Below are 13,818 nucleotides of genomic sequence, written 5' to 3'. Positions count from 1 at the left end.
TATTCTCCAGCTTTAACCGACATAATATATTATTGTATACATATACAACTAACTTGTGTAATACATTTTTTTTTATAACCGACATAAAAAAACTCATTTAATACATGGGTGGTTAACATGCAATAAAAAAATTAAATTAATAATATACGTAAAAACATACATTATGAATTAATATAAATAAATAAAATTTTATAATCTTTTTTTTTCTCGTTCAATGCCCTATCGCAAAGCGCAAATCCTAGATCATGCATGGCTCATTCATTCAAACGGTTCATTAGCCCTTTTTTTGTGTTCACATTTCGCGTACGTGGTTCAACGTTTTTATATTTACCTTTTGTTATGTTATATTTTTTCATTTTCTATTTCTTTTTAATACGAGTTTTTTCGATGTCAGTAGTCGTTGACGGCAGTGTGTCACATGCACATGCGCTACTTGATACGTTTTTACACCTTCGCCACAACCCAAGGTCTTAATATTATATTAAATATTAAATAATTATTTTATACAACACAACATTACCTTAATTAAGATTTCAAATGGAAATAAACCATCAAAAACAAAATATTTCCATGATATGATATAAGATTTGTTCAAATTAAAAATACTAAATACAATATTCAAATACACATTTATTTCCGGTAGTAACTTGCGGACAAAGGAAGGTATACATACATACAAAGTATATATATATACGTACAAACACATAAAGCGTATAATACAACACCACATTTAATCCCATCTCTCCCCACTCACTCACCACGTCCTTTATTTATTTATTATAAATTACCAAGAACCCTAATCCCCAAATCCCTAAATCCCCAAATTACCAATCTCACATAACCCAACAAAATTGATCAGATCTGGAGATCCGGTGGCTCTTATGACGTCGATTAAGCCATCGATTGTGATTCGATCCGTCTGGAATCATAACCTGGAATCCGAGTTTCGTCTAATTAACTCAATCGTTGATGATTTCCCGTACGTTTCAATGGACACTGAGTTTCCAGGTGTCGTCGTTCGTCCTAATTACGAGCTTGTCCGTCACCAAAACCCTAGCGAACACTACCTGCTGCTCAAATCGAATGTTGACGTCTTGAATTTGATTCAGGTCGGGTTAACTTTCACCGATGCTGATGGGAATTTGCCGGATCTGGGTTCGGGTTCGGATCCGGATCCGGGTTCGGGTTTGCGAACTGGGTTTATCTGGGAATTTAATTTTAAGGACTTTGACCCGGCGCGTGACCAGCACGCGCCTGAGTCGGTTGAGCTGTTGAAGCGGCAAGGGATTGATTTCGTGAAGAATGTTGTTCATGGGATTGACAGTGTGAGGTTTGCCCAGCTGATGATGTCATCCGGGTTGATCTGTAACGATGTGGTGAACTGGGTGACGTTTCACAGCGCGTATGATTTCGGGTACTTGATTAAGATTTTAACCGGCCGGGTTTTGCCCGAGGAGCTGGGTCGGTTTGTGGAGCTTTTGAAGTGTTTGTTTGGGGAGAAGGTGTATGATGTGAAGTATCTGATGAAGTATTGTGAAGGTGTGTATGGCGGGTTGGACCGTGTGGCGAAGATGTTGGAGTTGGAGCGGGTGGTTGGGAACAGTCACCAGGCGGGTTCGGATAGCTTGTTGACGTGGCATGTGTTTGAGAAGATTAAGGATCTGTGTGCGGTTGGACCCGAGAAGTATGCGGGCGTGCTTTATGGACTAGAGGTTATGTGAAAGCTTTTAGTTATGGTAGATGGTAGAGTTTGTTCTTGTTGATCATAGTTGTAGCAAGTTAACAGCTGTAAATTGTGGGCAATTTAATATTAGCTTCGTTTATCTTTATCGTCTTTGTTATATATAAGTAACTAAGCATGCTAAATATACTATACACACATATACTGCACATATATATGCAATGAGTTTTAGATGTTCTAAGCAAGAAAAATTGTCTGCAATTCATTTATATGCTTTCTGATTGATATATACAGAGTATCATTTTTTGGTTGGTAAATAACTCATCTTTATAGCTTATAAAGTTTTGATTTTTATAGGTTTTATTGCTTGATTCTCTATTAGTAGTTCGATTTGTTTTAAAAGATGTTTGGTTTGAGTGTTTTAGGGCAAAGTTTGGTGTCTATATGAGAATTGCAGATTGTGCTTATTATTATTTGTTTCCTATTTGTCGTTTTGATTTCGTTAAATCGTATAGTTGAGCATTCTAAGTATTATTATTCAGACTATAAGTGTTTCATTTTGTGAAGCATAAGTGGTTTCATGTTATACAGGAGTTAAGAGATATTTTGTTTCCAGACTATAGTTTGTGAAACTGTATTGAAGTTGTTCGATTGGGCTTTTGCTGATGTGGTGATGACTGTATATATATATATATATATATATATATATATATATATATATATATAAAGGTAAAGCTTACAAATTGACTAAAATGTAAGGGTAATACCTTCTGTTACAAACTATAACAAGCAGTCATCTATAAAAATTCCTAAGTCTTGATTGTGTAAATTGGTGGCATTCTTGGCTTACAAAAAGAATTCTTTATTGCTGCCACTATGCTTGCCTCTTTACTACTTGTGGGCGCTTTCAAATCAAATATTCAGGCACAAATGTTGATCTTCATATTTTTCCTTCTGTCTTATTTCCATTAGTTTGATCACCCCTCTTAGCATAGCAATATATATCATCATGACATTGCAGATACTATAAGGTAACTTCCCCTCCTAACAGGCAACGCTTGCCTGGAATTTGCAGTCATGAAACACATTTGTGGGCTTTTTAGTATCAGTTTACCTTTGTTATTTGTACTAAGCATTCTAAGTATACTATATATTTAGATACACACATATATGCAATGAGAGTTTAAGATGTTCAAAGCAGGGAAAATCGCCTGCATAAGTTATGTGTATGCTGTAATGGCAAACCCTGTGCACGAGGCTCCTGCATGCACGGGTCCGAGAGGGTGTCAGCCGACTTGGACCTGATGTACGCATGACGCATCCTTACATTGCATTTCTGCAAGAGGCTGTTTCCACGATTCGAACCCGTGACCTGACACCTGAAGGTTCATCACCCCTATATGTAGGCTGTAAGTGAGATTTATATGCTTTCTTGTTGACCATTGATGTTTACAGAGATAATCTCTATGGTTGGTAAATAATTCATCTTTACAGCTTACAAAGTTTTGTGCTTTCTTTTTATGTTGGATGGAGGGGATATTAAACTGTCATTATAAACATCATATATAGACTCTAGTAGGATTTCGGTTCATTACAAAAGATGATTCATTAGAATGTTTGTTTTAGGGTTTGTACTCCATGTGATGAATTGCAGATTGTGTTTATTATTATTAATTTATTTTTATTATTTTATTATTCTATTTGTCGTTTAGATTTTGTAAAGCGTTATTGTGGAGCGTTCAATTGTTCATGGTATAGTAGTAGCAATCAGGGTGGTTTTAGGGGTTACATACTTACATGTACATGAATGAACTCACATGATCCATGAAGAACAACTTATCTGGTCATGATACTTGCAGGAGGTAATGCTGTCTTTCTGATTGTAATATTAATTTGAAAAAACCAAATAGTTTTAGTTTTTATTGTTCGTCTCCGTGTGTGCTTAACTTTACATGTTTGCAAAATATGAATGAACCCGAGTCTGGATATCGTCGTGTTATTATTTCAAGCTCTGATGATAAACTATGTTAGTCAAGTCTTCTATTTCTACTCTTGATAATATAGAAGCTTTACAATTTGCGAAGCATGAAAACTAGTATCATGTTATAGATGTATTTATTTTTCAGGCTATAGCTTTTTAAAGTTGTATTCTAGTTGATTTGGTTGTGCTTTTGCTGATGTAGCGATGATACTTACATCTAAAGGCAAAGCTTAGAAATTGAGTAAAATGTAAGGATTACCTTCTGTTACATGTTCATCTGCGTATCCTCCTTTTTGTTTTGTTGTCTTGTCGCCACAAGAATATTCTTTCTTGTTGACTACTTGACTTCAACCGTTATTCAATCCCATTGATGTCATCTCTTCTGTGGTTAGCATAGCAATACATCGTCATGATACTGCAAATGCCAAAAGGTAGTTACTTTCCTCCTCAATGGCTCGCTTGGAGTATCAGTATGCAGTCGTGTATAACACTGATTTAGCTGGTATCTAGGTATGCATTTGCTTAAGTTCCGTTAGTTATGATTATTCAAACATCTCTCCAACAACTACCTAACGCTTTTGTCATTGTGTGTTAGATCGTTGGCTACTTGGTTCACTGCTCGAAGCTATCAGATCAGGTCACGTGTTGACGTGCTCTGGGCAATGGTAGGGTGCATGATACATCTCAAAGTATCCCTTACTTTTGAATGATATATCTAGAGATGATCAACAAAACCGGTTCCTGGAACCGAACCGGTGGACCCGAACCGGACCCGAACCGGTTCCTACCCGTTTTTTTTAGGAACCGGACCCTATCTGATTCAACCCGATGATCCGTGACCGGTTCTTGCATTTCTGAGTGGGGGCGGGTAGGAACCGGAACCGAACCGGAACCGGTTCTGGAACCGGAACCGGTTCCTAACCGTTTTTTTGGCCGTTGGGGTCAAAAATAGCCGTTTTTTGACCGGTTACGGTACAGGAACCGGGTTAGGAACCTGTAAGAACCGGTTAGATAGGTTAGGGGTCCGAGGGTGGGAGAACCGGTTCGGTTCCCTAACCGGTTCGAGCCTGGAACCGGTTTAAAAGGTGATTTTGAATATAGGAACCGGTTAGGAACCGGTTCCGGTTCCTAGTCCCAAACCGTTTTGAACATCTCTAGATATATCAGTCTTTTCAATACAACCAGACCTATATGTGATGATGGTGAGAAACTGTATGTATGCATTTATGAGTTCAGTTTGTGTCTTTATCTGGTTGTACACCTTGACAACCAAATCTTGTATCATTGTTTGAAGTCATTGTGTTGATTTTATGGTAAACTGATCTCATTTTTTATGTTATAATACATAAATAAATTTATGTTAGTTTTGATATCTGCAGTTTTTGCAAGTATTGTATTTGACTCAACAACCAACTTTTGTCTAGTTTATTGAACTTCTACATAAATTTTAGACCGTGTATAAAATGTGTTCAGACGATTGGTGATGATATTAGAATTGTTTACATCAAAAGTTTTCCAAATATCCTTCACTTAAGACCATGTGGTATACCTGCAATAAGACTATGCATAAGATGATTTGACAATAGAAACATGCTCATGAGAATGGAACATCACTTTTCTTTTGTGGTTGAGTGATAGCGGGGAGATGAGCATGTTCCACTCCGCCCACCCTTATGTGAAGAAATATAAACATATCATAGAAAAGCAGGAAGATCACTAAAACACCCTTACACATTCTACAGCTGGGACAAAATATTGATGAAGAAAGGTTTAATTCCATTTACAGTTTTACAAATCAAATACATATGCAAATTTATTCAAATTCTCACTCGGATATAAGGTGCAATCAAACATGTGACTAGTATGACAATCTTAGGTTGTTAATTCGTACCTTATACGTCCCGTATAGTGATATAGGGACATATAGAGTCAATTTGAATTATTGAGCACACCCACTATCCTTTCCTTCTCTTTATTATTATATATCACAACATACACCCGAGAAGCGAGAAGCAAACCCATGTCTCTAAAAAAAATCCATAATAATAATAATAATAATACTTTAATTAGAGAAACACAAATCCACAAACAAAAGAATCTAAGTTAAATACTTTTAATAGTATTATCTTTAACTTTAAAATTACTTAAATAATAATAATAATTCTGTATTTCACCATTCCCAATTATATACCCCCTTCACTTTCTCTCTTCTACGTTTTACCCCTTCCAACACTCACCCACCAGTCACCACCACCACCGCCACCATTGTTGCAGACACACAACACCCATCAGCTTCTTCTTCAATAACCCACCTCACATTTCAACTTTTCTCATCAATTTCACTACTTTCTTCAATCTTATTCAATACCCAGAAACCATCTTCTTCAAAGGTAACTCTACATCCTGCTTATTAACTTTCAAGATTCAAGATTCACCCATTAAAGATCTATTCTTTCTGTTCACAACAAATTGGGTTTTCCATTCTTCATCTAAAGTTGATTCATTTCAATCTCTAATCATATTCAATTAAGTTAATTTTGCTTAAATATTAATAATCTTGATCAATATTTATTAAAATTACTTTTGGTATTTTACTTTTTGTATGCAGTTAATTTAGCTGGATATTAAAGAAGATGTTGGGTGAGCTCATCATTAACAGTCTTGTGTAAGAAATGAAGCATCTTTTAATTATGAATTTGATTTGGGTAAATTGGGATTTGGTTGAATTTGATGGTGTTTGGCTATAGGTTCAGGTTAATTCTTGGATATGCTTATCCAGCTTTTGAGTGTTTTAAAACCATTGAGAAGCATGATGCAGGAAATCCAGAATTAAGATTTTGGTGTCTGAAGAGGTAGGTCCCAGCAGAGCCCAGTTGGACCCGCAAGACTCACCTTGAACAGGGACGTCTGCGCAATGACCAACTGCTCCAGCAGGACCCATCATGCTCAAAGAACCTTACGCGCAGTACGCCAGCTGTACCCTACAGGGAAAGCCTCCCAATGGTGAAGTACCCCGCCTGTTCCCGCAGCTGCGGATACAAGCCATCAGGGAAGGCTACCCGCACTAACAGCAAGGCTACACGCACAAGGCATTCGTTACTTCAGTAGTCACATGAAGGAATGAGCAAGGCGGGAATACTCCCGCCTAAATGAGCCAGTCCGTATGCTTCTGGAAGGTCTTTCGTACTATACCTACTAAGGTATGGGCGGAACAGACAATTTGACCAGAGCAACCCATGAACTAATCACAGGGTGACAGCTCACCGACAACAATACGAGGAGGAGCACCCTCTAGTACTGTTTGTCACTATTAGCCGCTGCATACTCACCAACCCTTACGATGGGACGTGCGCAGCCTACAGTTGGTGGAACAGTGCGTAGCCGGTAGTAAAGGAACAGTATACAGCCGACCTTATTACTGTTGGCCGTAACCTATCCACCAACCAGCATGGCCTGTGCGTAGTCCACTGTTGGTAGAACAGGAATGCTATTCAGCCGGCTGTACCTGCTTGGAAACCTACCTTCGGCTATAAATACTCCAACACCTGGGAATGGTAAGGACATCATCTGATATCTCAATCTTATCTAGCAATCTCTTAATATACACTTATATTCAGAGCAATCTAGTCTGATTCTCACGCCGGAGGGTGGTCACAAGGAGGAACCCCCCCTTCTCAGTGACGAGCTTACGGTGTCTGTTTTGCAGGTCCCCTGAAGAACAACCTTCTCTGCTGGACCTCATCCTCGTGGGAAACATTACTTAACCCCCAGATTATCTATAATCTGCCCGTGGGTTCACTTAGTGTTTCTTCATTGGCGCCATCCGTGCATAAAAGCTAGAACTAATTTAGTTTTTTCAAAATTTCTGAAGAAATGGTTAACGTTACTCCGGTCCCAAGGCCAGTAACCGACCAAGAAACCCCGGTAACCACAACCCCAGCAACTGGGGGGAACACCGGCGGTTATACAAATCTTACGAACACTACCCCGACTACCCAAGCCGGGGCAAGTGCAGTAAATATTCCACTGGGGTTCACCGATGCCCAGTTGGAAAAACGAACGAGGGCCCCTCGCCAAACACTAGATCAAGTGAAGGCGTGGGCCGAAGCACGTCAAAGAGAGTTCCAAGCTGAATTGGATGAACGCTTGCGTTCATTTCAACAGGCTGACGAATTCGGCAGTACTCGCCAACAGCTCAATATGAACAGCGAGTGCGAGTACTCAGACGAGGAGAGAGAAGAATCCGATACCGACGCAAACCCTCGCCATAAGGCGAAAGGGAAGCGTAAGGAAACGGACTTCCAGCCAAAAAGGAATTTTGGGGAAGCTTTTAAACCAACAAATGCGGAGAGAAACCCGCGTGACTTCTCAAAAACCTTTAGGCCAACTGCTACAAATGCAGGAAAGTCAAAGTTCGCAAGGGACATTGCGGAAGCAATCGCCCCGAGAAGTGCCAAGCAAATGTCCAACATTGGCACTTATGATGGTCTATCCGACCCAGACGATCACTTGAACAGATTCATTGCGGGGGCAACCGTCAGTAACTGGACGGAACCCACGTGGTGTTATATGTTCCAGATGACTCTGGTCGGAGCGGCCAGGGCATGGTTCGATCGTTTACCGGTCCACCACATATATGACTGGGCGGACTTTCAGAACAAGTTCAGCCAGCACTTCAGCCAACAGAAGAAATATACTGAAGAACAGTGGACGATCCTCAACTGCGTTAGAGAGGAGGATGAATCTTTATTAGACTTCATCACCCGCTTCAACTCCAAAAAGCTAAGTCTCGGTAACGTAAGTGAAGATCTTGTTCGCGCTGCTTTCATCCAAGGCGCCGAATACCCGGAGCTTATCCGCACATTGACGGGTAAGGATGGCATGCCATTCACATGGGATGCCATCATGACGGCGGCCAAGCGCTTTGCCGAGACGGAGAAGCAACTGGGAAGGGATCTTCCCCAGAGTACACACCTCTACACGCAAAGGACTAGAGAAAACAATGTTCGGATCGCCCGGCAGAACAAAAAGAGGAAGCTAGGTATTTGGCAGTCAAGGGTAAACTTTGACAGCTCATCCAGCTCTCACCCTCTTGTTGGCGGAAGAGATAACACACACCCTTCAAACCGAAAACACCGTTGGACGCCACTCACCAAAAGCGTCACGGAGATATTTGCCACCGAAAAACTACCATGGCCGAAAGCTCCAATGATCCGGCAGCGACCTAATGCGGATCAAAGCAAATCCTGTGACTTCCACGGGACAAAAGGTCATAGTACGGAGGAGTGTACATCCTTGAAGGATATTGTTGAAACATTCGTCAAGGATGGAAGACTTGCACACCTTGTGGCATCAATCAAGAAGGGAGGATGGAATGATAACCGGTACAGAGGCAACGGACGAAAGCCCGTTGACATCAGCATCAACATGGTTCATGGTAAGATCAGAGGAAGAAAAAGGCGAGCGACAGAACCATGCGCGTGGAAGGAAGCTGAGGTGCGCTTCCCGCGAGTGCCAGGAGGACCCAGCAAAGAAGGCCCTATCGTCATCAAAAGCCAGCTGGGGCACTACATCACTTCTCGCACTCTTGCTGACAACGGCGCCTCGTCAACGGTGATGTACAGGCAGTTCTTCGACAAGCTAGATGACGAAGACAAGGAACGCCTGGAAACGATCTACGCCTCGATGGAAGGGTTCGACGGCAGCACAAACACCCCCCTGGGTATCCTATCTTTCCCCGTCACTCTTACGGACGGGAATCACTCACGCACAGAAGACGTGGATTTTGTCGTAATGAGGAAGCCACACCACACATACGACATTCTCTTCGGAAGAGACGGGATGGCAAGATTCAACGCCGTGGTATCCTCAGTCCACGGCATGATAGGATGGCCAACAGCTGAGGGTATAGCGATGATCACCGGCATTCCCCAGGTATGCATCGCATCTGTCTCATCTAAACCCAAACCAAAGATGGCTAAACCAACCATCACCGAACCGGAAAGATGGGCCTTCAACGGCAAATACCCCGACCAGGCCGTTTCCATTGGACCAACAGTTGTTGATCCCACACGCACCTTACTCAAGCGCTTATTACAGAAAAACGCTGACATCTTCGCGTGGACACCAGCTGACATGACTGGTGTACCCCGAAGTAAGGCAGAGCATAAGCTCAAATGCGATCCGGCTGTTACGCCAGTCGTACAAAAGCGCAGAGTAATGGGGCCAGAACAAACTAACGCGTGTAGAACCCAAGTCAAGGAACTCCTTGACGCGGGCATCGTACGCGTTAGTAAATATCAAACATGGGTTGCAAATCCCGTTATGGTACCGAAGAATAACAAACAATGGCGCATGTGCATAGATTTCAAAGACTTAAACAAAGCATGCCCCAAAGATTGTTATCCGTTACCCGAAATTGATCTTAAGGTGGATTCGTTAGCACCGTTTCGCCTTAAATGCTTCCTGGATGCGTATAAGGGGTACCATCAAATCCACATGGCCGTTGATGATCAGGACAAAACCGCTTTTCGGACGCCCCATGGCACATTTTGTTACCAAATGATGCCATTCGGACTTAAGAATGCCGGGTCCACATACCAACGCCTGATGGACAACCAGTTTCATGCCCAAATTGTGAGGAACTTGGAAGTCTACATGGATGACTTGGTCATCAAAAGCCCTGACGCAGAAGCGATGTTGAAAGACATCGAAGAAACTTTCAACACGCTTAGGAAGATAAACATGAAACTCAACCCGGGCAAGTGTGCCTTTGGAATGGAAGAAGGGAAGTTCTTGGGGGTCATCGTCACTAAAGATGGCTTCAGAGCGAACCCTGAAAAGGTCGAAGCCATTATCAAAATGGAATCACCTACTACCATCAAACAGGCTCAGACACTGAATGGACGACTAGTGGCACTTAATCGCTTTTTGGCAAACCACGCGGATAAGTCGTTTCCCTTCGTGTCAACGTTGAGAAACTGTTTAAAGAAAACGCACTTCCGCTGGACACCAGAAGCGGAAGCAGCTTTTCAGGAGATTCGGTCACGCTTGATCGAACTCCCAACACTCACAGCACCAGAAGCGGGAGAGGAGTTAATCCTATACCTTTCCGCAACTGATAGAGCAACCGGGGCAGTCCTGCTAGTAGAGCGAAAAGGCATCTAGATGCCAATCTATTATGTCAGCCGTATCCTAACAGACGTAGAAACCCGGTACTCTACCCTCGAAAAATTAGTCTTAGCACTTATACACGCTTCACGCAGGTTAAGACGATATTTCCAGGGTCATCCAATCACCATTCTCTCCAACTTCAAACTTGCAAACGTTCTAGGCAAACCCGAGTTATCGGGACGCCTAGCCAAATGGGCAATTGAGTTGGGAGAATACGCGATAAAGTATAAGCCAAGACCAGCCATAAAAGGCCAGGTTCTGGCCGACTTTATTGCAGAAGTGCCTGCATCGCGGGAAAAAGAGTGCCAGGAAGAGGCTCAACCCTCTCCAGCACAAGACATCAATGATGTCTGGCGACTCTACACTGATGGAGCAGCCAGTAACGAGGGTTCAGGCGCAGGGCTGAAACTAACCAACCCAGCAGGCCAAGAATACACTTACGCTATTCGACTGGATTTTCCAAGTACGAATAACGAAGCCGAGTATGAGGCATTCTTGGCTGGGCTGAGAATTGCGCGTAAGATGGGAGTGAAATACTTGGAAGCCCACGTGGATTCCATGTTAGTAGCCAATCAAATCAACGGGACGTACACGGCCGTGAACGACACAATGGCCCTGTACCTCGCACAAGCAAAAACCCTTATGCGCGATTTCAACGACTGCAAAGTCATACACGTCAAGCGTAGTGAAAACAAATCTGCGGATGCGTTAAGCAAGCTTGCATCATTAGCCTTCACCCACTTGGGAAAGGACATCCGCATTGAACTCCTCGAGGCACCTTCGGTCCCGCACAAGGAAATTTGTGTCATCCAAACCGGCACAGAAACGTGGATGACACCAATAATAAAATACCTCGCGGCAAGTACACTACCAGAGTCAAAAACACAGGCAAGAAAACTACGCTGTAAAGCATTGAATTATCAACTCATCGATGACATCCTTTACAGACGTAACTTTCTTGGCCCACTCTTAAGATGCGTGGACAACCAAGATGCTGACTACCTCCTAAGGGAAGTACACGAAGGCATCTGTGGAGTACACGCAGGTCCACGCGCTGTTGTAGCTAAGCTAAACAACGCGGGATACTTTTGGCCAGGGATGCATACGGATGCGCTGGCATACATCAGAAAATGCAGGTCTTGCCAGCTCTACGCACCCAACACGCACCGCCCGAAGAATGAACTTGTTAGTCACCTCTTCATGGCCATTTCAGAAGTGGGCCATCGATGTGACAGGCCCATTTCCTACAGCAGCAGGAAATGTTCAGTTCCTAGTGGTAGCCATCGACTACTTCACCAAGTGGATAGAAGCAAAACCCTTAGCCCAAACAACCGCGAAACATATCAAAAAATTTATTTGGGAATTTATTATTTGTCGTTTTGGACTTCCACAGAATTTGGTGAGCGATAACGGCACCAACTTTGCTGACAAGAAGCTACAACAGTGGCTGAAAGAACTTCAAATCACCCACACCTTTACCTCAGTGGCACACCCGCAAGGTAATGGTGAGGTGGAAAGAGCAAATAAGAGCATCGTCGAAGGCATAAAGAAAAGACTCTTGGAACACAGATCCGGCTGGGTGGACGAGCTTTCGCACGTCCTTTGGGCAAACAGAACGATGAAGAAGGCCAGTACGGGAGAAACCCCGTTCAGTCTCACTTATGGTACTGAAGCCATGGTCCCGGTCGAAATTGGTTTACCCTCACCAAGGGTCTTGATTCAGCCAGAAGACAATGATGCGGAAAGACGGTTAGACCTTATGCTAACCGAGGAACGCAGAGACTTAGCCGCAGTGCGTGAAGAGAACTACAAGCGACAAATGCAAAAGTACTACAACACGCGGGTAAAACTCTGCAACATCAATGTAGGAGACTACATACTGCGTAACAACGAGGCTTCGAACCAAGAACGCCCAGGAAAGCTGGCCCCGGTCTGGGAAGGGCCATACATTATCAAAGAAGTTCTGGGAAAGGGCGCATACCGGCTCGAAAGGCTCGATGGCACTCCCATCCCAAGAACATGGAATGGAGCTCAATTACGCAAATGTTATATGTAGATCAATTCCAAACTTGTAAAGAAAAGGCCTAGAGCCACTTCTAATGGAAATGATTCTCCTTTCACAATGTGTTGATAGCCTTACCTTTATACTTATGAACTTCCCACACTGATGTGCCGGTATTCACCGCATAAATAGGGGAAGAAGTAAGTCGTTACGTGTGGAAGGCGGCAAAACCCGCATAAACACAACGGTAAAAATTTCAAGTTTTAAGGAAAACCTCCACGCAGGTTAGATGTAAGTAAAGTTTAGTCATCCTTGTAAGTGCAAGTGACGGTCTTACCCGCACAATCACGAACAAGGAGGCAAAACTTCAACCTATTATCTACCACGTCCAAAGGTTAACTTATTCTGAACACTTAGAAAATTTCAAAGGAAAAGATGAGGAAAACTTCCACGCAGGTCAGATATAAGTAAAGTTAAGCCATCCTACTAAGTGTAAGTGACGGTCATACCCGCACAATCATGAAAGAGGAAGCGAAACAAACTTATAATTTGCCACGTTAAAAAGTTAACTTATCTAAGTACTAAAGAAATTGCTAAGTTAGATCAAAACATGCGTAAAATAAACAAGGCAAGGAATTAACACAATCTTTATTCCATCAAATTCAAATATTACAAAGATTGCTGGGTGCATACCCGCATACAAAAGAAGCTATACAAAAACAAAATCTACGCTAATGGTGGAAAAGGATCTTCAGGATCATGCTTCAGGACCATTTCCACTTGGACCCGCACCATCAGTAGAGCGTGGCGGTTCAAGGAAAGCTTTAAGAATAGCTAGCCCATCATCAGCAGCAGCGACTTCGTTTACCTTCTCCACCACCGGATGCGGGAAGGCGGCATACTGATTCACTGCTTGGTCATAAACAGCTTCAGTATCCACATCATACAAAGGGAAGTTGGAAGGCGGGATGCCTTTCTCAA

At 42.5% G+C, this 13,818-nt stretch overlaps 1 long non-coding RNA gene and 1 pseudogene across 1 annotated transcript; both read left to right on the top strand.

The window, feature by feature from the left end:
- Positions 1–808: 808 nt before the first annotated feature.
- Positions 809–1,829, top strand: LOC143548994 (putative CCR4-associated factor 1 homolog 9 pseudogene; annotated as a pseudogene).
- Positions 1,830–5,860: 4,031 nt separating this feature from the next.
- LOC143548966 (uncharacterized) lies at positions 5,861–6,507 on the top strand. Its single transcript, XR_013138050.1, has 3 exons — positions 5,861–6,052; positions 6,271–6,327; positions 6,416–6,507. It is a non-coding gene; the product is annotated as an uncharacterized LOC143548966 (long non-coding RNA).
- Positions 6,508–13,818: the final 7,311 nt, after the last annotated feature.

This window comes from Bidens hawaiensis, unplaced genomic scaffold, assembly GCF_021521415.1.
Source record: "Bidens hawaiensis isolate Kalapana, Puna unplaced genomic scaffold, B.hawaiensis_p1.1 tig00015346_1, whole genome shotgun sequence".
NCBI lineage: Eukaryota > Viridiplantae > Streptophyta > Magnoliopsida > Asterales > Asteraceae > Bidens > Bidens hawaiensis.
The sequence above is the reverse complement of the archived record's forward strand: the minus strand, read 5'-3'. Positions and strand labels throughout refer to the sequence as shown.